The 26,008-nt window shown below is 41.7% G+C and overlaps 1 protein-coding gene across 5 annotated transcripts in view; it reads right to left on the bottom strand.

Moving 5' to 3' along the window:
- diaph2 (diaphanous-related formin 2) overlaps positions 1–26,008 on the bottom strand; it is a 373,093-nt gene that overhangs the window by 83,475 nt on the left and 263,610 nt on the right. The gene's annotated exons all lie outside the window — the stretch shown is intronic.

Raw genomic sequence — 26,008 nt, 5'->3', positions numbered from 1 at the left:
GATTATTCAATGTAATAACTACTTTTTCTCTGCCTCTCTCTCCCTCGCGCAAGAGGGAAAAAAAAAACTTAAGTAAAAGAGGTCTAGCTTCAACGCGAACTCCGCTGTAACCGTTGTTTAATATTTCATTAGGACTTTTATTTCTCAAACTCGTTGCCTTATGCTGCTGACTTTGAGCTCCTCGTGGGGCAGCAGCAGCGGCGGAGGTGACCGGGGCGGAGGAGGCACTGGCGCGGTGATGTCGCTTTGGAGGCGGCCAAGAGAGGAGTGAGCTGAGCGAACAGGTGGAGGATGTGAGTGTCGGGGCTCCTGTAGCCGCCTCGTCACATACCCATGCGCCTTTTTCTCTCCCATGGCCCGGGAGAGCTGGCGCGGGGAGCGTTCGGGCGCGCTCTCTCACTGTTTCCCCGGAGCCACGCTCAAAATGAGCCGTTCACCTCCGCGAACCCGTTTCTTATCACATCACTAGAGCCGCCGACAGACACACAAACGCACGCCAGAGGAGCCGTGGAGGCACACAGACAAAATAAAGCGCCTGCAGCCGCTCACTGCAAAAAGTCAGGGATGATTTTTAGTTGAGCGTGTGATATGAGGAGTGTGGCATGAGAGCGTGTGAAGGCACTCAAATGCGTGTGTCTCACGGTGAAAGCGTGAGAGTTGGCAGCCCTGACTAACGCAATAGTTGATGGCTAACTAACGCAATGGTTGATGGCTAACTAACGTAAAGGTTGATGGCTATCTAACGCAATGTTTGATGGCTAACTAACACATTGGTTGATGGCTAACTAATGCAATTGTTGATGGCTAACTAACACATTGGTTAATGGCTAACTAACATAAAGGTTGATGGCTATCTAACGCAATGTTTGATGGCTAACTAACACATTGGTTGATGGCTAACTAATGCAATTGTTGATGGCTAACTAACACATTGGTTAATGGCTAACTAACACAATGTTTGATGGCTAACTAACACATTGGTTGATGACTAACTAATGCAATTGTTGATGGCTAACTAATGCAATTGTTGATGGCTAACAAACGCAATGTTTGATGGCTAACCAATGCTATGGCTGATGGCTAACTTGTGCAATGTTTGATAGCTAACTAACGCAACGTTTGATGGCTAACTAATGGAATAATGTACCAGTCCTCAGAATTCACACCCTCTGCTTACAAACACGGGAAGGGCATATATATACCTATAGAGAGAGAGAGAGAGAAAATAAGCATGTCTTTATGGCACTCAACAAGGCCAATGGTGTCAAGGTCAGTAAAACAGACCCCTGGAAAAAGAAGAGGCGCAAACAATTGAATGTGTTAATACAACAAGCTCTCCATCTCACTCCGGAGTCAACAGCATGGTGAGCTAATGGCCACAGCCCCGGAGTAATGGCAAGGTGTTTTGTAGTCAGCGGTGTGACACAGATGCTTGCTGGAAAAAGCTGATTGCAGTCATTGTTCTATTGTTTCTCCCAACAACAGTGGGGTCAGGTTGTTGTGAACCTGGTCGGCTCGCATGGCGCCGTGTAATTTACTGAACAGGCGGAACACTTTTCTCCCGGTGAATGGCTATTGACAGTCGGCATCAGTTAACCATTATCGCAGCAGACACTGACCTCATGGAGACTGGCTATGGGCACCGCAAGACTCACAAAACAACCAACAAGGTGGTCTAGAGCAAACAAGCACATTTTACAAGCACAATAAGAGGTTGATAAGTGGGATTTTTGTGTCCTACTATCTCCAAATTGTAGGTTGTGTCAGCGCAAATGTGACCTTATGTTGACCTTGATTTCCTTTTTGAAATCTCTTCCTGCCGTTGAGTCAGCAAGTATTTGATGTGCTGTGCCATTGGAATGGAGACAACAAAAGTCTTCAAGCGCCTAAACTGACGGGCAAACAATACTACGCTAATGCTCGCGTTCACCTTTCTTCAAAAACAATATTGCTTTCGTTCCCGATATATAAACAAGTCAAACAGTTCACACAAAGCCTTTAATTGTCACTGTAAAATCAATTCAAGCAGAAAAGCACTGACCCACTGTGTTCCAAAAATGTACCTGCTAAATATTCCGGCAGTGTGCCAGAAATTTACATTTGAATGCTGTACCAAATATTAACGCTATTGTCTGAACGATTGTTTTTATGAGTCACACACTTCTGCAAAGTGAAAATAAAATATGTAAAAACACTAATTATCAGCCAAAACATTTGACAGTTTCAGAGAATAACTTTTCTTTTCGCACTTTCCCCCCCCCCACATTTTATTCAGGGATCATTCACAGATTTCCAGCCCATCATTCAAAAGGCGCCCAATTATTTACAAGGAAAGCAAACACAGTGAGCTGAAATTAGTGAAGACGTTACTTTTCTAGTGTTCTGCAGTTGGGTGGAAAGAAGCGTCCTTGAAAATGTTTTGTATCATATATTGTAATTGAATTGTTACTTGACTAAGAGAAATATCCGCTACATTTATGTTTGTTAAGGCGAAACAAACAGGAATAAAGGTGCTGTACTTTTGTTTTTCCCCAGATGACAAATCAGTGGTCTATCTGAGCTTATACAAGGGGATTCATGTGTCGCAAAGAAAATGAAAGCAGGAGAAGCCTGTGTTAGCTCCTAGCAAGAGAGAGCTTATCAAAAAACTGCAATGATGGCACAGCCTGGGTGTGCAGCCCAAACACACACACACACAGATCCCACAGATTGATGTTTCCTTCTACATCAGCTACTGTCTTTATGTCTTCTTTTGTCCACCTCCACGTCGCCATGGAAGCAAAAAGTGGTCTTTGCCCTGTGCATGTAAAGCTACTTACCAAGAGTGACCGAACTATTCCTGTGTTATTGAAATTCTTCCAAAATCTACTCCATCTTGTATAGAACCTCAATCTTAAAATTAGTAGCAGCACAATATGAGTGGATCACATGTCCGTGCAGTGCCATGGTATTGCCTGCTTCAGTGTAATCAAGCTGTCACATTAAGTTAAAGGGTGTGAATGTGTCATATTGGCAGTTGGTGGGTGCTGCGGTTATTTTAGCTCTAACTCTGTGCCTTCCCCTCCTGAAGCCATGGCGCGCACATCCACATGTAAGCCCATGTGTAGCAGTGGCTGTGTCCCGCTGGGGGGACCGGACCGAGGCTGCCTGAGCTTTTGCTCCATGCATTTCCACATCAAAGACATGTCATATTGATGGAGGCTGACGCACACTATCCTGCAGCAACACCAGCGCAACGTGGAGGCTTCATCAAACACGCACGCGGATGGAAGTCACTACAGAGACAAGCCACAAAGAAAGTACGCAACACACCAAGCCTCCTCCGTTTTATTTCTTATAGTTGTATGGTAAACTTTTTTTATTCTTTCAGCCTGTCCAACATTCTCATGCTTTTAAAAAAAAATTCCCTTTCTTTGCGCTCCCCTGACACAGACTCCATTAAGGCCTCTCTCTTCATCCAGCTGTACTCGGGGTGAACTTTGGGCAGACGTCACCAGCTCCCGATGGATCCTAAACTAAAGCGCCATGCTGCCCTCAGTTACTCCAACTGTTTGTCAAGTCAGCGCTCGTGCTCGCTCTGGCTCCTCTGGGAAACACACTTCCTGTTAGCTCAACTGGCTAGCATCAAGGCTCTGGGCTCCAAGGGCTTACATCTTCTCACAAGGAGAGAAAATAAAAGTGAATAACTTAAATATAATTAAAAAACAGTCAAATTATGATTTCATAACTGAACCCTTGTGGCTCAAGCCCCATCTCAAGATCTGAAGAAAGGTCACTAGGTTTTTCACTACAGTCACAAACCCCTCCTGGCAGATTGTCCAGGCACCACCGATTGATTGATGAGGACACACGGCTACCATGACAACGGTAAAACCAAAAGTCCCGAAAATATGAAGTGTGTTAGTATCAAATAAGGAGAAAAAAGCTCAGGCCAGAATGTCTTTTTAACAGGAAAAAAGCAAAACATGTGGCATTATAGTTGGAAGATAACATGGCAGTATGCAAAATCGATGTTGGATTTGACACTGTACTCTGCACAAAGACATCATAGATTAGACCTGACAACAACAAAAAAGAAAGATTTGATATCATAAAAATGTAATGCAAGCTTTTTTTTTTATATTGTCTTCCTCCAATCTTGTTGCCAAGAGGCTCTTTTATTTGTCTGTCCTTGTGGGGAAAAAAGCATCTCAAATGTGTTTTTTGTCCTGTCACCACGTCCTTGTCCCTGCTTTTAATCAGTCACTTTTTATCTGTTTCAGCTATGCCAGTGAGGCGACGCTGAAAATCAGTAAGCTGCGATTAGGGCTGTTCATTTTTAACACCACAACGTAACATCAAATTCCGACTCAGACTTACCCCTAGATGGGGATAAAAAGAAAGAAAAAAAAAATCCAATTAGAAATCCCCTTCCCAAAAGCAGTTTTCACAATGACCATCTAAGAGGATGGCAATAAGTGACTTTGCTTTGTTTACCTATGCGCATCAGAGAGTTATTAAAGTGGAGCATAAAACTCAACAGTGGGGGCCAAAAAGCCTCCTTAATAAATCTCCTGTAACCTACTTCCATTAATGTTTATTTAATGCTTTTCCTATGAGCTGCCTGGCCCGTACCATCTATGGCCTCACACTAAGCCTGCTTTCCTCCCCAAAGCCCAGATCCAGCCGCCTTTATCCCCCACACCTACTGCCAACAGCCCCAGTGGGCCAAATTACACCGCAGCTGCCCACCGCCCGGACACGACTGGACCAGACAGGGGATGAAGGAATGGAAGTGCAAAAGCAGGGCAAAAAGCAAGGGCTAGATACAGAATTTGTGATGTTCAAAGACATTTTATAAGGATTTGATCAATGTAAACTGTTTTTGCTGTTAGGGCTATAATAGATAAACAAATAGGGAATGCAACATATGTTACCAGTTTGTTCTGTTCTTGTATTTACTGTTTCTTTTTTCGGAAATCCATTAACCCAAGTCTAAAGGAATTTTGGTAACTATATCATCAATCATCGATTAAAAAATAGGATGAAGGCATTTGATAATAAACCAAACTACTATTTATCTTTTGAATGGTCAAACATCCTCCACATGGAATCCATAGTGGAGGAATAATGACTACAGTGTAACACTTTGGAAACTGCTAGCATAAATAAAGTAAAAACATTTTGATAAAGGCATCCCCGATTCTGTAGTTTAGGCTTTTAGGTTTTACAATGGCAGGTAGTGGTGATCTTGAGCGCTTGGGTGTCCCGTGGGTGCTGGCAGGGCTGTGGTGGGAGCGACATTGGCGCTGTCAGAGGGAATTAGCAGCGAAGCCAGAACTAGCATTAGGGGATAGGGATGTGACCCAGTGCTGGGGTGCAGACAGAGGAGGTGCATGTGAGGATACCAGCTATAGGATATAGGAGACACTCGGAAGGATACGAGGGCAGCCAGCGGGCACAGAGGCATTTCATGGATGTGTTCTAAAGCCCGGGATATGCTTCGTCTGCACTTCCACTGTTTGTGGTTAAGCTTCACGGCAAAAAGAAAAACAGGCGTAAAGTGTTCAATGGATCAATGTAAACACTGACTCTTTACCCTCACTCACAATAATGAACTAATAAAGACATCAGGAAAATCAATAAATCCTCATAAGCATTTTTTTCTCCTTCTGAATAAATAAAGACATTAGATAATAAACTTGAACACAATTTTGGCAACGCAAAAAAACTAAAAAGGTTCTTCCATTCATGTTGAAGCAGAAACCAAAGACTAGCAGAGCTCCTCTGATTAGGACACATCTTTTCATCTGCACTGATTGAAATTATAATTACTTAGGAAGAACCAGATAAAAAAATAATAATCATGGAGTAAAAAAATACACTGTCCATTGAAGAATTCTAGTCATGCTCATCTTGCAGAAAGATGATAATTAAATCTACACCAAACTGAATGCTTTGGTGAAACAATATGTGCAGAATGACTGGATCACAGCCAACGTAATCAGAGTACCTTGGATGTGACATTGAGGGGATGACAGTTAGTATGTATGTATGTATGTATGTCTGCAACACACAGCGGTAGCAGCAGAGGTGATTATCTGATGACATGTCCCGCCCCTGTCCAAATGTGATATGTCTATGCTTCCTGATCCTTTATCACGTCTCTAGAATTACTACGTTTTTAACACTGAGGTTTGATGAGACTGGGCACTGCCTACATCCATATTTCATACAATTCCTTGAGGAGAAAACATATCATTTATTGCCTCATCACACAGTTATGCAGAAAAAGGGGGCTAATGGCTAATCTGGCTTTAACACTTCCTTTAAAGGAGCCTACAAAGGGATGTCAGGGCAAAAAGGGTGTTTTTGGACAGTATCATACACTTGTGAACAGGACAGAGACTAACCCAGCCAATGATAAGACATGTCAATTAAACATGCATTGACTTTAGCAATATATAGTCCTACATATTGGTGTGTGACCTGTTTCATTAAGTCTTGGCCATACATACACAAGTATGCATTCCTGGAAGACACTTCGAGCAGTTATAAGAAGACCACCTGAACCACTGTCCTCCTTGCACTCTCTATTGATACAACACTTTAGTACAGTTTGACCCAAGTAATGGTTCGATACGTTCAGTATTTCATCACAGTTCATCAGTTCTGTTGTTTTTTGTTGCTTGATCACAAGTCGATTTGACTTTTGAATGCCTAAAGGAGAAGGGCTACACTAGCTACAGAAATTGGTCTTGTATGGTGTTTTATAAGATAGCCAAAGATCAATAACATCAGAAAAATATCCCTGCTCCCATCTCTCATAAATACTCTACAAGTAGACTCTTAAGTGTACCTATGCATGCAGCTCTGAAATCCCTTTACCTTCTACATGAGACAGCTTGTGTATGCACTGGCTTCTCAAAGAGGTATAACACCTCTTTGACATGGAGGTCGCGACCTTTTCTCACCACACTGCCCTCGGCCCGTCTCCTGCCGCTTTCTCTCTTGAAATTAAAAGCCGGATTTGATGTCAATTTTACTGTCAATTTATTCCGCCCGTCTGTCCCTGAAATATTTATAGGCGCGAAGAGGAAGGTTGCGTCTGTTTAAGCATTCAAAGCTCTTCACTACAGCGCCCAGCTGGTGTTGGAACAACTCAATGAGGGGAAGACTAGCGGGCGTAATGACTACATCTGATAAAGGCAGAGAGATGATCTAAATAAGATATGAGCGGATTAGGTCCCAGGGAATGACCTGCTGAATCATGGATAGGCTATTAAAAAGGTAGAGAGCACCACAAATATGGGAAGACATATTTGGTACATATGCTAATAGAGCAAAGGTGAGTGAGCACATCAAAAATATTGTGTTATTTGGTGACAAGCGCGCACAACACATGCAATATCTTATCAGTCATGGCCCTTTTTGTCAGATGATCTCATGCCGCTCGATGCCCTTGATGCACCACTATCATTTTCACAAGTGGATATATGGAAATGCAAATCCGCGGTGTTTACAAGGTTCATACTTGTCAAATTGCGAAAGGTCAAGTCTCATGCTTCTGCGTGCGCTGATCTAATCGGTAAACATCAATCGCTCGACAACGGCTTCCAACAAGGCCCTCGACAACATGAGTGTGTGAGGACAGAGCGTGCCATTCAACAGCAGCTGCCAGATTATGGTGAATGTATGTGAAGGTTTTTTTTTTAACTATTATTTCAAATTTACATACTAATTAACTCATCAAACATGATAATCTGCAGACCGCATATAATGCACCATGAACCGGGCTATTATCAGTTGCTCTATACAATTATGGGTCATGTTATCAGGAATATTCAAGTGAGCAGAGATTGTTGATTTATTCTATGTCTTAAGTAATTATCTCTGACTCCATCCAAACAAAAGTACCCTGACATTGAGAAATATATCTTTGACCAAAAGAGACATATTGGACAGAGTTTGCCCACTTTTAAGTGAACATAGCTTTACTCATTTTATTCAATTGTATTGAAATATCATCTTGGCTTCGAACACTTCTGTGTGAATTCCATCTAAGTCAAATAGTTACACGAGTGTTTATAAAGCATACGTTACTCCCGGTCATTTCCGTTGCTTAAAAATCGCTCTCGAGGTGAAAAAGTTTGGATACTCCTGACTTGAAAAAGGCGCAGAAGGCTGATTTTTGAGCAAGGTGAGTAAGGAACTCAGCTGATGATCTTAAGATGGGTTCAGCTCCTCCTGACATTTTGCTCCAACAAAATTGATGGATGGAACACTTCAACCTCTTAAAAAAGTAGCACTTCATAAATCAAATCAATTCTCAAATCTGGGTACTGTGTTATTCAGCCATAAAGCAACTGTTTTAGAACTTGAGAACAACATTCAATGAATAATACAAATACATTAGCAATCCCTAGTGCTCCACAATAAGTGCCTTGTCATGAATGCAGCATGCACCTTCTTTACCCTGAGCATAAACACAGCTAATTGCAACACTTTTCATTCAGTAGCGCACTATGTAATTGCTCGCTCCTATTAAGAAGTCACCTTATTAAAAAAAAAAAAAAAGAGGGCAAAAATTAATAGCACTGTGCATAATTTACATAACGCCATGTTCTGACCTGCTAAACCCCATTCCCCCTACATCGTTTACTGCAGTGCAGAAGATAATACTCCAAAGCAGACCTATTCATAAGTAAGTTTTCCAAATGAATATATTCAAGTTAAAACAAATCTAAGGGGGTCATTTAACAAGCGTTTGCTCATGTGCAAAAGTAAATCAATCATTCAGTGATTGATTTTCAGTCATTCAGTCATTTGTGCATTATTTCCTCACGCAGTTTTCTCTCATTGACATATCATATTTGGGTTCAAATGCAGTCATGCATTCAGTTTTAAATGGTAAATTAAGAGCTCAGCAATAGCTATGCAATTTTGTGCTTGCACTTGCTATGTAGCACTCGTCTTGATAACGAACCCCTAAGTATTTAAAGGGAGGTATGCTGCTTTTTGCTGGTATTGGTAATAAACCAATACCTGCACTCTTGGTCACAATCTTACACTTTGTTGTTAAATATACTGATCGATATCAATCTAAAACGGCATTCAAAGTTTCCCTTGGCCTTTCTTTCTACATCCCAACATGTGCTCTGTCCCTAAGCCCCTCCTCCCAATGCTACCCAGCAAAACAGACCTCTGTCGCATGTTGTATGGACTCTTATCAGAGTGGGCTGTTTTTGCCTGCAATGGATATACATATATCATTCTGTGTGCAAATACACAAATCCACCAGTACTTGTAATCGCCGATGAAGTACTGCTACCAATAAGTATATTTTCCTCAAAGAAAACAAATCATTTTCACAGATTCCATAGGACAGTAAAAATCAAGTATCAACCTACTTTGTACTGGTAAAAAGGTTTGCCAGTGTATGACCTCACTTACAAAATGTGTACGAGGCACATTCAAGTCCCGCCATTGCCTCCACAACTGACAATCACAGCCCACATGCCTGCCATCTTTACATTTGAAGATTTCAAAACATGTATTGTATCTGTTGCTTGAATCTTCTTCACACAATAATCCTCATTCAGTGCGGTTGGAGTGGAGTTGCAATCACACTGCTCGCAAATGGTCATCTTATGGGGCTACCTTTGACGTTACACACACTCTTTTAATGTCAAATTGTATGTCACATCTAAATGCACAATATGGAACAGGCAGGAAAAGAAGTCCAACAAAAGAAGTGCATTCAGATCAATTCTTTGTGAAGCAGTCAGAAATAAATAAACTTAGTTACGCTATAAGTGACATTATTCAGTGGCTGGAGTGCCCCTGTTGAGTGTATAGGTCCATTTGGATGTCAAACTTGTTGTAACTTCCTCTGAGAAGAGCTTTTGAACATTATTGTTGATTAAATTAAACAGCTTAATTCAGTACAATGAATCAGAGTGGGGGAAAAAAGCTTTAGAATGGCCCAACTGGGGACAGCAGTCGAGAATTTGCATCAGCTACACACTATTTATGCATCGCATCAGCTACAAACCAGGATTGTAACTATGTTGAGTGTTGTCTTTGAACAACATGTATTTTCCTCCCCCTACATGTTCCAACAATGTCCTAATGTGTAGAATGAGCCGAGACCTGTTCACCACAACTGCCTCTAAAATCCTGCACTGAACTCAAAAAGGTGTTAATTCGGGTCCAAAGTGCCGTCATGCACGAGCTTAATATAGAAGGTGCAGTTACACGTAAGACCTGAGGTGGCAGTAGTGAGTATAAAATGGCTAACTTGCATCTAGCCCCTTTAATGTTCTACTACTACTACAAAAAAAAAAAGGGATTTCATTTTTAGTAGAAATCTATATTTACATTTTTTTTTCTCATTTTCAAAACAAATGATGTGGTTTAAATGTGGATCAAAAACAGCATCCTTTCTATATTCCTTGGCTCAGCATGGCTGAACTTTCCCCCTGTGCTTTAGTTACACACAGTTACACACAATGCAACCCAACATCTCATTGTCCAAGAAGTCAGCAACAAAGTTCAGCATTTGCCTTTTTGAAACCAAGCTTTGGGTAAACAGAAGACTAATAGATAAAGGAATAGGGAGAAGATGGGGAGCTATAGCGGGGGGTAGGGGAACACTATTGATCAGATGCCTTGAGTATAAGACCAGTGGCCCAGCAGCGTGACAAGAGTACAGCTCCATTCAATAGCCTTATCATTACCACAGCACAAACCCATTCACAGGGTCAGCCCATTTGGCCCTCGCCTCAGTGTGCGTATTGTGTGAGAGTGTGGGGCAGAGCGCTGGTGGTGTGCGCATAGAGAAGCAAAGTGTTGAGAGGGGGACTGAAATCTCGATTCCTTAAGCCAATGAATCCCATTAAAAGACCACTTACAGCACATTTCTTTGTTCAGAACTCCAGCCACTTAATGAAGTGTCCGAAGAGTGGAGGAAGTTAAAAGAAGATGCTATCCAGCTCTCCACTGAGGAGCACAGGTGAAGCTTTTGCCACAGCATAATTGATAGCACCTAAATGGATGATGTTAGACAAATAATATGCAATACCAACTTAAACTGAACTACTAACCTTCTTGTCACTGGACTACACCAACTGAGCTGCCGTTGCCATTATTACACATTTAGTAATAAAACCTCTCAAGATGCAGTGATGACAAAGAATACGTTCATGCTCGAGAATACTATTTCAGCCAGGTGCCAATACAACTCTAAGGGAGAGAAACAGTTTTTGAAAGAAATTTCCCAAAAACTAATTTCCCATGTTTTCCCTGATCCCTGAATATTGTTTCCACTTTTGGATGGTTTTACAAGGAAATAATTAGACCATAGTTCATATGAGCTGGAAGAGAGGACTTTGAACTTTGTGACAGTTTTTGTTTCAAGTGATTTGGCCCAGGAATTAAAGAGAAATTAGCAACAAACTAAGACTAGCATGTATTTTGAGCGTCAACATGATTACAGCCATGGGATTTTCAGTTGCCCTCCACCTCAATTTTAAACTATAGGCCCTTTACTTTGATGGTGTCATAATCTCAGATGGTGGGCATATACTGTAACTCTATGGGAGACAAACAGTTTTTGAAAGAAATCTCCAAAAAGAAAATTAAGAACTGACTGCTAGGATGTTGAACTTTGTGAGCGTTTTTGTTTCGTGTGGATTGTCCTAGTAATAGCAGACAAAACAATTCTGCATTTACCGATTCAAATGAATTCAAATGATCAACCCTGAATGATTTGTCCCAAAACGTTTTAAATGTAAAAAGGACAGTATTCCCCTTTTATTCGATTACCGTCAGGCTTGACTGGTATAAGTAGCTGTCAGAGATGGGGAGGCTGGAGAGTGAAGAACAATGCAGCCGTTTCCATGGGCAACGCTGAACCACTATTTTTAGCAAATTAATTTAAGGCTCTAAATAATTAACTGATAATTATCTGGCAATCAAGAGTAAGATAAAGTGATCCGACCAAGGCTTCCTTTTGTCATGTGGCACAGTGGGGGACACTGAGAAGCTTTTACGTGTGACGTGCAAGTCAAAAATGAGCAGGGTGTCAGGCTGCAGCAAGTAGGGGAGAGAAATAATTGACAGGGAAAATACAGTAAGATGTATTCGCTGCAAGGCAAGTGGATTTGCAAATGATTAGCGCTAATGAGTGACAGCACTGGCACCTCCAATGTGTTTGTTTGAGGAGAGAGGGGTAATGAAGCAGCCGTTTTCCACGACATTGTCACATGTTTATGTGCAGTCACACTTGCACAGATGAAGACATGCTAATTAGTTGCTGTATGTAACGCAAACTGTCAGATGTATAGTTCTGCAAAACAATACATTCACTGGTTACGTAAGTGTTCTTGGTTAAGACCCAAGAGATTTTGAGGACGGATCGCCACCAAGGCAAAAGGAATGCTTGATACTTGTCAGATGTATACATGATTACAAAATCATTGCAAGTGCTAGTACTATTAAAAATACCTCCCCAAGGTTCCTCTTTTCTCCCGCTGGGGTTTTGAGTTTTTCCTTGCCGTGCTGGAGAGTCTAAGGACAGGGGACACCCGTGTTGCTCGTCGCCGCCGGCTGCCTACGCTTATTGGACATTATGTTTGCATTATGGTGCAGCCCTGTGAGGCAACTTCTGTTGTGATATTGGGCTATACAAAACCACTGATTGCTTGATTGATTGATTGAATAATAGATGGAAGTGTATCCTTACATGACATACAACCACTACTGAACCCCTTTCACTTCCTACTATTTTGCTATGTTGAGAAAATGTTAAAATAATTACTTCAGTTGCTTTCTAGGTCTGAGATATTATATATTTAAAGTAAATGTTGATAGGGTGTTGATTGAGACACAAGTGTATTTTTTTTTTTTGGGGGGGGGGGTTAATTTATTTTAAAAGTGTATATAACGAAATTCAGGATGTGTTTGAAAAGTGCAGCAGCACATGAGATTTGTTTTCATGTACAGTATATACTTTATTAATTCTGTAGCAGCAGGATATGAAGAAGATATATACTGTAGAGTAGAGAACATTTCTACACCGGTAACTATTAATTCAACAGCAATACACTATGAGTTCACTCAAATACGTGCAAATGCATTGAGGGAAATAGCACAGTTTATGAAGGTTTACAAAATCAATCTCTAAAATAATCTAAGAAATGAATGACATACAGAAAAGTGACCACTTTGATTTTTGCCTGTAAAAACTAAAAAAAAAACATTACAACTTGGTTCTGAATGTACTTCAAGTTATAATGTTGATGCTAAACTGCTCTTCACCTCACAGACTAAGTTTACTGGCTGTTAACAAGCGTTTGTTGGAGAGAACTGTCCTTTTCAAGCCGCAAAATTAGTGTCAAATGTTTGCATACAGTGTCCTCTCTTGGATCAGAAGCTTCTGGAGAGGGCACAATTAGCTCTCCTGTGTGATGTGCTTTGGGGAGAGCAAGATCTGACAGGCCTACCTCTCCTTCCCATCGCGCAACCTTTTATAAAATCAATGCAGCCACTAAACACAATTCTCCCCTGTGGAGCTCCGGCCCTGTTACTGCCTCCTTCCTTTTTGCAGTGCTGCGCAGGAAAAACCCAGACAAACAGATAAATTAGCACCTCCCCGCTTGCTCTCCTCTCTCATCCTGTGTCCGAACACACTGTGAAGTGACAACGCACCTGTCAAAGATATTACGACAAAAAAGGTCTTCTCATTTTTTTTACAGCCAATTATGTTCTCTCGTCTCTGAAAGAAAACCAAGCTTGTTATTGTTTTGATTGGCCGTTGATATATGTGATACAACTAAAAGGGTTTTCAAGGTAGCTACAGAGAATACCATCTTAACAGAAATACGAAAAACGTTTGCTAACATTACCTCGACACATAAATTGCTCACTGTAGAAAAAACAAGATGACTATTGTCATAACAAAAGGCATAGAGAAGTTGGAGGGAAGCGTCAGCAAGAGCTAACAGACATTAGGCTTATTGCATCTTGAGCTACCGCAGTGCCTCACAGGTGACGCTTTTATAGACTTGTTGTCTGGTTATATGCTGTGGGCTCCTGCATGGAGCTGACAGAAGCCGTGGTGTTGACTAATGCGTTTTCAGCCAAGTGACACAGTTAGGATCAATGGGCCTCCTCTCTACCAAGTTTTGAAGAAGTATCTAGCAGCGTTTTCTTTATCTGAAAAATGCACATGAATAATTTCCAAACCACACAGTTAGGGTGACAGAAAAGTGAGAGATAACAGAGAGAGTTTTTTAAGCTTTTCCCCTTTTTCATTGGTGTCAGAAAGCTTAGACCAGAGGTCAATAAACGGCGGACCTCGGTCCGGATCCAGACCCATGTGCCAAACCGTCCAGACCCGAACCTTGGATCTAAACTTTGGACCCGACCGGGTGCTCTCCCTCTCTGACTGCAGAGCAATTAACTACAGCCCAGATGAACAGAAAGAGAATGTCCTACCCCTGAGCTCCTGGACACTTTTTACATTTTTAAAAACGGCCACAGAATGACTGAAATATGGTTTTCTAAAAAACTAAGGACACCTCAATTAAATATGCATGCACGATCGTAATGCACAAATAGCGCCACTGCTTCATGATCGGCAGCAAGCCGGTCTGAACCCAGACTAAACCTGGACTAAACCAGGACTAAACCAGAACTAAACCAGGACTAAGCCAGGACTAAGCAGGACTGGAGAATGAGGCCTAATTTAAGTGAGTGCATTTAGTAACAACTCCCGCCAATAAACACAAGCATGAAACTTGCATGCAGCCGGCGGCACTTTCACTGTACTCGTCTGACAGTCTGTTGGTCTAATTTGCATCAAATTACAGGCCCACAGAGGTAAACTCTCCTTAATGGCTAGAATCAGCCTCTGCAGGTGGCTTGGGAGAGAAGACGTGCCGGGGACACAAAACCGCTCTGCCCTTTGAAATACTGACTGCTTATTGGCCGACTGCTGCTCGGATGACATACATTTAGTGCGCTGAGATTTCATTTGCCGCCACTCCATCTCCCTGTTTGACATTAACAGCACCATTCCTGCACGATTAACCTAGATATTTTCTTCATTAGCACAAAGACTGTTTTCTGTCATAGGAAGCCTCAGAGAGATAAGTGTTCATATGAGGGCACTAAATGTATGAGAGAGATGCTACTTTTTTTTTTTTTTTGCTCCATTGGGGGCCACACAGGAACGGCTGAGTTGCGGTTTGATGGTGGTATCGAGCAGGAGAACAATCTATATCAGTCATTAAAATGCAAATGTGTTTACCAAGTCTAGCTTTGATGCGGCGCCAATAACAAGCAGTGGGGGTACAATAATGAATCAAAGTTGCGTTGCCACCTATCGAACGCACACCGACGCCATGTAATGAAACAAGAGCTGAAATAAGAGCTGCCGCGACAGTCAATACAAAACCCTGCCATTATCTGACAACATGAAAGCGAGAGTTACACGGCACAGGATGACTCTGGCATAAATCCAAAGCGGCAATTCAGAGGATATTTACAATTTGTGTCCGAAATGAGAACCATTGCAGGTGAGGTGCTCGGTGAATAAACATGGCTGACACCAGAGCAGCTGTTTGAGTATGTTAATTTAAGGCAGCTGGCTGGAGTTCCCGAAAACCATTTCACCGTTGAGCTCAGGTAACTTGAATGTTAAAAACAGGGTTTTAATGTATTTGCAATTCATAATTATCTGCCATGGCCTATTCAGGATTTGCTTCCAGAGTCTCTTTGAGTTGAGCTTCAAGCTGACCAAGGTTCATCATTCTGTGGATGGGACCAGCATTGCCAACCTTATATAGCATTTCAATACAATCTTTATGAATGAATGTTAATAATACACAGTAACCAAATGGCTCTAGCACATCAACTATGCCACCCAAGAACCACCAGTCACCATTGTTTTCAACTGCTAATATTCTTGTCACCAATAAGAACATTGAATTGAATTGAACATTTTATTTCAAGCCATAATTCACAATTCATCAGCTCTATATAGTTCACAGAAGTTCTTGTCATCACTCTTCAGCTTTTGTTAGTAAATTGTAGGGCTGGGATAAAATACCGAATCGGATTTGGATCGCAATACTTTGTGCTACAATACCAAGTATCGCTACTTTATAAAATATCGCAATACTTGTGTTTGGAGGCATCTTTTTTATCATAAACTCTTGTTTTCTGTTTTCCAGCAACATCACTTTGTTGCATTCTGAGTTCATGCATTTTTCAATCTTAAAAGGGACTAGATGTAAGTTGGTCATTTTATACTAACTACTGCCTCTTCAGGTCTTACACGTAACTGCAGCGTCTATATTAAGCTCGTGCATGACGGCACTTCAGACCCAAATTAACACCTTTTTGAGTGACAGTGCAGGATTTTAGAGGCAGTTGTGGTGAACAGGTCTGAGCTCATTCTACACATTAGGAAATTGCTGGAATATGTATGGGGAGGAAAACTTAGACATTTGATTTCTAAACTTTGGACACATGACTGTTTTCTTTTTACACATTTTTAGATAAACATAACTTATCATAATTACTTATTGAATCGAGATATGCATCGGATCGTGACAAAAGAGGATCGTCCTAGCCCTAATAAATTGTTATTTAGAACAAATACGAACATAAATTTGAGTTTGACAATTAAAATGTTTGCATACAAGATGTAAGTGTGTACAGTATTAAGGTCAGTTTTACCAATGCTGAGTAAAACACAGCATGGCTTCTGCTCCAAGTGTTTAATTTAGAGCTTTTAGACTAAGCAAAAACGCAAGTAATTTAGACTTGGACATAAGAATGTCACTTTTAAATTACACATTAATTACAAGATAGCCTTAAAGAAACTTGGAAGAGAATTGGTTTTGGCAGCATGTTATTTTTGGCGAGCGCTGCCTTTTAACACATCGTCAACAAGTGGCACAGAAACTCACACTGGTACAGCGCAAGTATCGACGCTCACATCTGTAGAAGAAATAAACAGCAAAATAAAAATAGTGCCTGTCTCTGGAGTGAACGGTGAGCGCCACTTTGCAGAGCACATTCGTACGTACAATCTCTCCCTCCCCTGAATCCTGAAAAGACTTAGAGGCCTCTCTTTGAAAACGCTTAGTCAATGTGAACGATGAAGGCAGGGCGAGGATGAGATAGAGCAGGACAAGGGGGTGAGAGAGATGGCTGAGGGAGCAAGTGAGAAATCAAAAGCGAGGGCTCTTGCAAATTGTATCATCCTGTTGAAAGCGGCAGAAAGATCGAGATGAGTATTAAAACTAATCTCTGATCCGCACCTTGAAAAGAAGCCTGACTTTCTTTCTGGCACCGACAAGCTCCTTCCTGTGATGTGCAAGGACGACAAAGGCAGTTGAAGAACAGATTACACACAGTATTTACTGTTCTCCTCTTTGACACTGCACCTTGGCAAAGTGCAAATCTCCTTGGGTAATCTACATGGTGAATGGACTGAAGGTATGAATAGTAGAAATACTAAGGCTTAATGTATATTACGAAATGCAAATTAAAACAGCCTAAAATAGGGATTACTACCCACTATTGTGCTCGCATCGAAGTAGAACATTTGATACCGCACAGTTTCAGATGGAATCTAATAAGCTTAAAGGTAAGTATAGGGCTTAGTATTCATTTGTGGATAGAGAGGCCCATTCCGTACATAGTTCACTCGTAATATGATAAGGAGATATTGTTCAGGGGATTAGGTTATCTCCCCGGAGATCTATTAGTGCATACGTCCTACTGACTGTCTTATAAATTATTACCTCACAGATCCGCCTGCACAGTGACCACTAGATGCACCAAAGCAAGTCAATATTGCTGCAGGAAGAACTCAGTGCATGAGGAGATCTGGAAATCCCCTCACTAAACGTTGGTTAGATCCCCAACATCAGTGGAAGGTAGGAAACAGATCATGTGTCGGTTGTAAATTGTGTCGTAATGGCTAATTAAATAACAAGGAACTAACAAATTCTTCAAGAGGAGTGGAGCGTCAGTCGAGCTGGCTCCAGTAGAGTGCTTCAGGGCTATTAGCACGACAGCCCAAATGGACGAATGGAAATAGAAAAGCCATAATAGGCCTAATCCCGCGCAGCACGCCAAAAGCCTGATGCTATCATTAACATGTTGCTATGTAGCTAAATTTAGACAAAGAATGTGATTAAAAACATTAAAGCTAGGCAGGCTGCTATAAGTGCCACAGGATTTACTTTACTATCTATAAAGAACAAATACAATCTATTTGGTCTTTAGCAAATACTATTTATTTGGTACTCCTTTCTTCCTACTATTTGTGATAGAGGTGGTTTGCAGATGAACAGCATCAGCCCAATGTGGTTTCACCAGTCTGAGCTCACAAGAAATTGAATTGACAGATGTTTTGTTTTGTAATCTGTGTAAAATACTGCAGGAAAGAAGAAGGATTGTACTGTACTGTACCTGTACTGATGGCTTTCTAGTGATGTAAAATTAGCACCTTTTCTGTATGGCATTCATAACAGAAGAAAACACATGACTGAATCCAATACATGCATATGTTGACTGATTTGGCAAAACAGAAAGGAGCCTGGTCTCTGCACACTGCTGCCAGGTGCCACATCACATAACAGCTACAACTGAAGTATTTAGCTGAAGAAAAAAAGAGACAACAAACTGGACAGTGTTTCTGCGCAGAGCCTAAGGGTTGGATGGGTGAAATCCAATCCACTTTTTTCATTGTACCTGTTAGAAATCTATTAAGGGCCAATAAGGACGCTGAAAGGAGAAGGTTTGAGATATTTCGGGTCAGCCTTGGAGGTTAATTGTCGAGCCGTCTGTCTGGTCAGCGAGGGGATCACCGTGTGAAACCAATCCTGAAGGCAGAGGATGAACGGCTCTAGTGCGAATGGCGTAGAGGAGATTAGAGCGCTTGATGGGAGAGAGGTAGAGGGGGAGAGACAGAAAAAAAGAGGAGCGAGGTGGGAAACATGAACCTATAGACCTCAAATCAAGGCTTTCGCCGAGCTCCTGATGCTAAGTGCGTTTGGACATACACTTAACGTGCTTTAAAGCAGTTATGTGTAGCAAACATGCTCATTGAAAAAGGCTCGGGTGCTTAAGTACAGGGTGTGGTTTTCACCTTCGTGTCAAGCACAAGTGGAGCATAAATGCGAACAGCGGCAGACATAACTACCCACCAGTCTTTCGCCAATGAGAGTGGAAAATATTCAGCGGTCAAAGGTGCAAGACAACACCGCCCACATTCCATCAATCTCTAGACTCAAGGTAATTAGAGGGTGTTCGGGGAGAGAGCACGTGAGACGGGCTTAATCACAAATCTCAAATAGGATCTACTACGCGACATCAATTCCTACCACGCAATCATAGGGGGAATCCAAACAAAGGCGCCGAAAAGGGCAGTGGGGTTGGATGTGGAGATTGTTTACCGCATTGTGATGAAGGTCAAATTAAATCACAGGATGCGGGCGACGGTGGGGTGATGATAAATATTTGGCTGTCGGTTCAGATGTACGGTCAAAAAGACAAGGCCCTCCTGCGGGCGCTGCTCCACATGTCTCGGGGTGTCTCTGTGCCAGTCCCATTTCGCAACTTGTTCGACACACACAAACACACACACACATAGAGGTTTTTTTTGTGGTACATGGATACGCGGGGGCAGTTTTCTCTCACGTAGCCAGTGTCCCTCATCACCTTGCTCAGAGATGAATGAGCTCGCCACTGTCCTCAATCATTTTAATCATTCCAAAAGAAACCCTGGTGCTATACCTCAGAGCAATCACATGGTCACACACATGTATCATCCGTGCCAAAGAAACAAACCGGGAAAATATCTACAAATCTTTCTGGTCAATGATTAGAAAGGTGAAATCCATATATTTTTTGCTAAATATTTGAGAAATCGTGATCATTGTGGTGAAACAGTCTTTAATCATCAGATGTAAAGCACAATTCCCTGACGCACACAAAGCTATGAATCACTGAAAGCAAACTTTACAGAAGCCTCATCTATAGAAAGTGTAGGAGCAGACAAATAGAGCGCATGCAAATAGAAGGATGTATCAGAAAGAGCATCGTGACCTTGTGCACAGAGGTTCTTCCAGATACGACCAATGGATCAAACCAGCTCGAGGCGTGCTCACCCCTGCTGTACTATCCATCACAAACATGCCCCAAGAGCTCTCTCAGCCCACAGAGCAGATAAATATTGCAGTCACTCATTCAAATCGCTCCGGTTATTCTTTATTGTGCTACATCGCGTCTCGGCTCATCTCAAGGAACAATGAGAAGAGGCCCCCCCAAAAAAATCTGACGTTTTTCAATCACCGTGATGGCTGCCATTATGTGCTCCGCCGTGCATGGGATTGTGCTAATGTATAAAACATGTACATACATTCAGTGTGTCAGCGCACTGATAAAGGCAGTGTGCAGCCACAAGTCTCCATGCACCAACATGTGTTAGCGCTCTCCCTTCTCTACTCCCTCTGGATACGTGCTTCACACCTGCAGCAGCACTGTGATGTTCAGCATGCCACTGTCGGACACAAACCTGCGGAAACTCTCACTGCCCCCACATGTGTGAAAACATCTCCAAAGTGTGCGAGAGATTAAAATAGAAACAGGAAGCACAGAGAGTAAACTTACTTCTGCCTATTTTACAAGGCAAGACGTGTCGATTGTGAACAAAACCACATTAACCATGCATTGAAAGGGTATTCAACCACTGCCACAGAGAGTTAGAAATGAACCGTTAGACAAGAGAGCAGTAAAGGAGTGCAGGTCCTTTTAGGTTTCTGTGTTCTCCTGAGCAGATAGAAGGCTTTGAGCATCAAGGCAAAAAAGCCCAGGGATCAGCCATAAGTCTTCATCACAGGAAGTCAATTCAAGGTCAGCTTCTGGTTCAGGTAGCAGATGTGTCTCGCACATCCCCGCTGTCGTGAATGGCAAGCTTGGACGGCGTGCTAACAGAACACAAAAGGAGGGGCAGTGGAAGACAAGCAAGCAGCAACACAGCGGACCGGAGCTAAATCTCTGTCAAATCGATATCACAATTTGAAGGATTGCAATTGGTGGGTGTATCTTATTAATTTATTTATTTAGGTTTAAGTCTCGAGTGGGTTTGAATATGCATAAATCAGCTTTAGACCTCTACAACCATTTTGTGATATGATACAATTAGACACTAAACACATCCATGCAAGTTCACAAAGCACAGAGCGTCAACATAAGCGTCAACACTTGTGGAGGTCACCCTATCCATCCAAGCTGCTAATTGAAGGTTAATTGTCAATAAAAAAGCGCGTGCAAGCATGACTGTTGTTTTGACTGGCCATATATTAGCTTTGAATGTTACTGCCATAAAGGTTTCTGTGAATAGCGCGGCCGTCGTGACATGCTAGACGGATTGCTGCTCTAATGCGTTGGAATTGAGGTAATGAGGATATCAGCATACAACACGCGCTAATGTCGGAGCACGCGCATATATCAGGAAGTCTTAGCAGCAGCTGTGGACACATGGGCAGTGTCGAGTGCAAGCAGGATCGGAGAAGGGTTTGACAAATAGTCTAAAATACATATTGAACAACTCTATTGAAGGCTTCCTTGGGTAAAATTGGTATAGCTGACGACAATATTATGATCTCTACTCTGACAGAAGTTGCATGGATATTGGTATAGGTTTTATTAATGGTGATAATCAAGTCCAACATTTGATCTTAGAGTTCTAAGGCAAAAACATGATTAGAAAATTTCACAACTGACCTATATATACACACATGAGAGTTCCGTTTTACAAATCACTTGAGATTTACTGTATACGATCTACATCAGAGTAGCCATTGCATTCACTTGCTTCCAGTGACCACCAAAGAGAAGAACACCATCAAGTAATGCATTATGGTGATTAAGCAATGATGTTTCCTTATTGATCTTTCTCAATGGTTTACAGTCAATTTCTTAACCCCACTGAACATCTTTTCCAATATCTGACCACAATTAAGAGCTAGTCGCGCTCTAATTGGGCTATTACAATGATCATAATTTGATTATTAGCCTTCAAAAAAAATCAACTGCATATGTTAAGTAGAAAAGCGCAAGAACCACTTTGATAGTTATTGCCTGAAGCCAGCAAGTGACTGGAAACAGTCCACTGATTGTCTGTATTGATGAAAGGGTCAATAATTGCCTGGGCATATTTATTGACCAGTTGGCAGATGCACAATATTATGTGCTCCAGTTACACTTTGACTTAGTTAATGAACAAGGAACATTCCTCAGCATGACATACAACATGTAATGAAATGAACAGCTGTTACAGTAATATCTCATCCACATCTGTTTTTACTGTGTTCAATGAAGACCTCAAAAATAGACACAGCTGGAGGTTATTATCATATTTTAATGAAATTATATATTCAAAAACAGTAACAAAATTAGTAATAAAAAAGATGGTGGGGGCCTGTCTGAGGAGAAGCAATGGAGTAACAAGCCTCTCATAACATGTCATCAGCAAAGAATACCCCCCCCCCCCATAAGCTGAAATTCAACAGGGTGTTTTGACAATTCCGTCCCGGCCTTGACTGGCAGAAAATGCCATCCAATCCACATTTGCGAAGCGACAAGGAAAAACAAAGGCTGTCAGAATGAGTTGGAGAGATGTCTGCTGAGAGCCACATGTGGTGAGAAACGCAGGGAGAGAGAGCCTGTCCCAGAGACACGCGTCACAGCAGGACCCTCTGACAGCACACTGCCTCTGCACCATTCCCCTCTGAGTGATTGATGAGCCTCATTTTGCCAATTAATGGAGAATCCCCTGTTGACTAGCATCAGATCGCTGTTTGTAACTGTTAGTGTTTCTGACTGTCACAGGCTCATTGTAATTAGAGATCTCGTTCACCTCCAACTCTCACATATCTCAGGCTCACTGCTCACTGACATGCACTGGAAATGGCCCCACGTGTTACTTTACAGTCCTTTAAAGCAACAGTGTGTTTCTGACATTTCCTGTTGGCCAAGTCCATGTGTTTTTACATTTTGTCAATTTGTTAATTCAAACTGACAAAATGAATTAACAAATTCATTTTGTCAATTTGACAACTGCCTTGACACTGTCTTGTCTGAACAGCTACTCTGAAGACATTTTTTATGACGATTGACTAAACCAAGATTGGAGTTGGAAAATTAAAGAGAACACAAATTGTTAATCATTGCCAACCTGGGCGAAACAAGAGTCCCTTGGTTTGAAAAGCTCTTAAATGATTATGAAAAGCCCTTTACCAATTGATCATGACCTTTCAAAACCATTTTGTCCCAGTAATTATTGTATCTGGAAAAATCTTTTTCTTCGCATAAGTTTTGATTTTTTTTAAAATTTCAATCAGCCCTTTGTGGTGTGTTTAGAGCAAGTGAAAATGGAATTTAGAGATTTTGACACTCTTGCTGTAGATTCTTTGATTTCTTTCACAAAAAATAAGACATTTTAGAAGACATTTTACGTGGAATGATGGCAGAAATTGCAATTATTTTCTGTGACAAAATCTAGATAATGGATAATGGAAAAATGTACAGTCTTATTTTGCATTAGTTACATTGATTTTTTTTTTTTCACTGGAGATTGGTGATATCTTGTTTAGATTTAGAGTAAGTTAGTTATTAGTAAATTAAAAAAAAAATCAAAATAATGTATTCTTCTGCTTAGTGAAAGGTCGGTATATAATCAAGGTTTCTCCTGCAGCAAAACACCTTTCATGCAAATCGCAAACCCACATCCTAAAGTAAGGTTGTGTCTATGAATGAGCGCACTCTGATTCTTAGCATAAATCGTATTTCACAATCAATTAGCAAACTCGGGGCAATTAGCCCACTTTATTTGCATAATGAAGCGTCTAATTGCTGCATTGCGTACATGTGCAGTCGATAAGTTGGGCTAATCGTTGGCGGGGTTACATACATGAGCGGGCGGCGGGAGAGATGGCCTGCGGTCATGCAGACACAATGATCTTTGGGTCCTGTCAACAGAGAGGACGGATAGCCACCAGTGGGCCGGCGCAGGAATCAATAGGAGGCAGTAGCAAGCAGCAGAAGAAGCGCACTATGATCCCTGGATAGCATCAGCAAAAGAGAGATAACATTAGTGTAGAAGAAGACTAAGTGGAAGGGGCATTAGTTTGATTTACATTTTAGAGAGCTTTTCACTGGGCGCACACAGCAACTTTAGATAATGATACTCAGGACTTTTTATCAAGCAGCCTTTCGGGGAGCACTTATTTTCAACACATGGTACAACAAATGGTGCCACTAGAAATATACTGGTTCGCACATGAATAAAGTCCGGCCACTCTATGAGAGGCTCCGGCGCACTATCTCTCTGATTTAAGAACGCTTCAAACGACTAATTTTAAAGCCACCCGCTGCCATAAATACTGCAGAAAAAAATTGCTTTAGAGAAATTGCTTGGATTCATATCACTATATCACAACATGAATGCTGTTCTATCCAAGCCTCCCCACTCCAACCTGTGTTATTAATGTCCAGATAAGAGATACACAAGTAAACCCTTAGCGTCTTGCATTTACCAGACAAATAACTCTAGTCACGTTTCCTATCCACTCACGTTTGATTGAATAATTTGCCAACAATGAGCCTGCCATTCAACTGCAGTCTCAGGGATTTCATTAAAACATCAAATGAAAGTGAAATCATGAGCCATGACGACGGAGAGTGGGGATGGCTAAGCAGAGAAGCGTAGCTGGTGTCTACTGCAGGATTAGAGCGCAGGCAACAAGTGCTGGAGGGGGGCTTTGCATCGAGCCCAGGAGCCCATGACAAATGAGGGCGACTGGGCCCCTGTCTATTACCCTGCACTAAGCCCGGGCCTTTTGGGGAAGTAATGAGGTGCGGATTGGAGCCGCTGCCATCGGGTCCTTAGCCCCGACTTTCTCCAGAGCAGAAATAATCGCACAGACGCAAGCCAAGAAATGCACGCTAATGCACAAGAACTCAACAACTCCTGGAGACCAGCAGATAAAAGCTATGAAGGAAGCCGCTAATTTTTAACAGAGTGTTTTAAAATCAATACAGCAACATAGCTGTTTGTGTAACAATAGATACAAATGTTTTCTTAGTTTATTGCAGATGGAAAGTATTAATGCCATATTGAGGCATAAAGGAAAACATTTGAATTTGTGTTAACAAAGTGCCAAGTGAATGCATTGGAGCCTTATCATTCAGTTAATTCAAATACAAGCAAAAAAGAAAAAGGTTGTTTTAATTATGTAGCCAAACAGCAGATACAAATCAGTCATATTGTCACATTATCAGTTTTAATTCTAACAAGTGTAAATAATGAAGGCAAATGTTTGTTTGTTGTTAAGGCGTTGAGGCTTATATGGAAAAATACTTTGAAAAGTAAAAAGAAAATGTCACAGCGCTGACCAGAATTCCACCAAAGACCCCAAAGGATGTGACTGCGAAGCAGGGCAGTGGGATATGACAAGTGCTCAGTGAAGAGCACAGGGGTGCATGTTGAGCGTGTGGTGAAAGCCCCACTGTACCCCACCCCACTCCTACTGCCCCCGGGAGCTGCAGTCGCGTTGGCCTGTCAGCGGGCTTACTCTACTGGCTAATGGAGCTGCCACATCAGCCCCAGTGTCAGAGCCTAACAAGATACTGATTGGGGAAACTTCTGGGGAATTCACTCCAATGACCAGAGGGCACTAAATCGGCCTTTTGTCTGGCAGTGAATATGACAGACAGCAGATGAGGAGCAGGGATGCGCGCACCCTCGTTTACACAAAGTGGTGCGTGTTGTGTGAAAGCTATCAAGGTTTTTTTCTGCTTTTAGAGCCTCATCAGATATGGCTGTCAGGTGTCCTGTGGTTCAGACTAGCTCTTAGGTTGACACAGCTGTCACAGCTAACAGCAGTATGTTCTGAATCCGCTCAAGACAAGCATACCATATATTGATACATGAATTTTAGAG

The sequence above is a fragment of the Gobius niger genome (assembly GCF_951799975.1).
Source record: "Gobius niger genome assembly, chromosome: 5".
In the NCBI taxonomy this organism is placed as follows: domain Eukaryota; kingdom Metazoa; phylum Chordata; class Actinopteri; order Gobiiformes; family Gobiidae; genus Gobius; species Gobius niger.
Note: the sequence above shows the minus strand (reverse complement) of the source record. Positions and strands in the feature narration are given on the sequence as shown.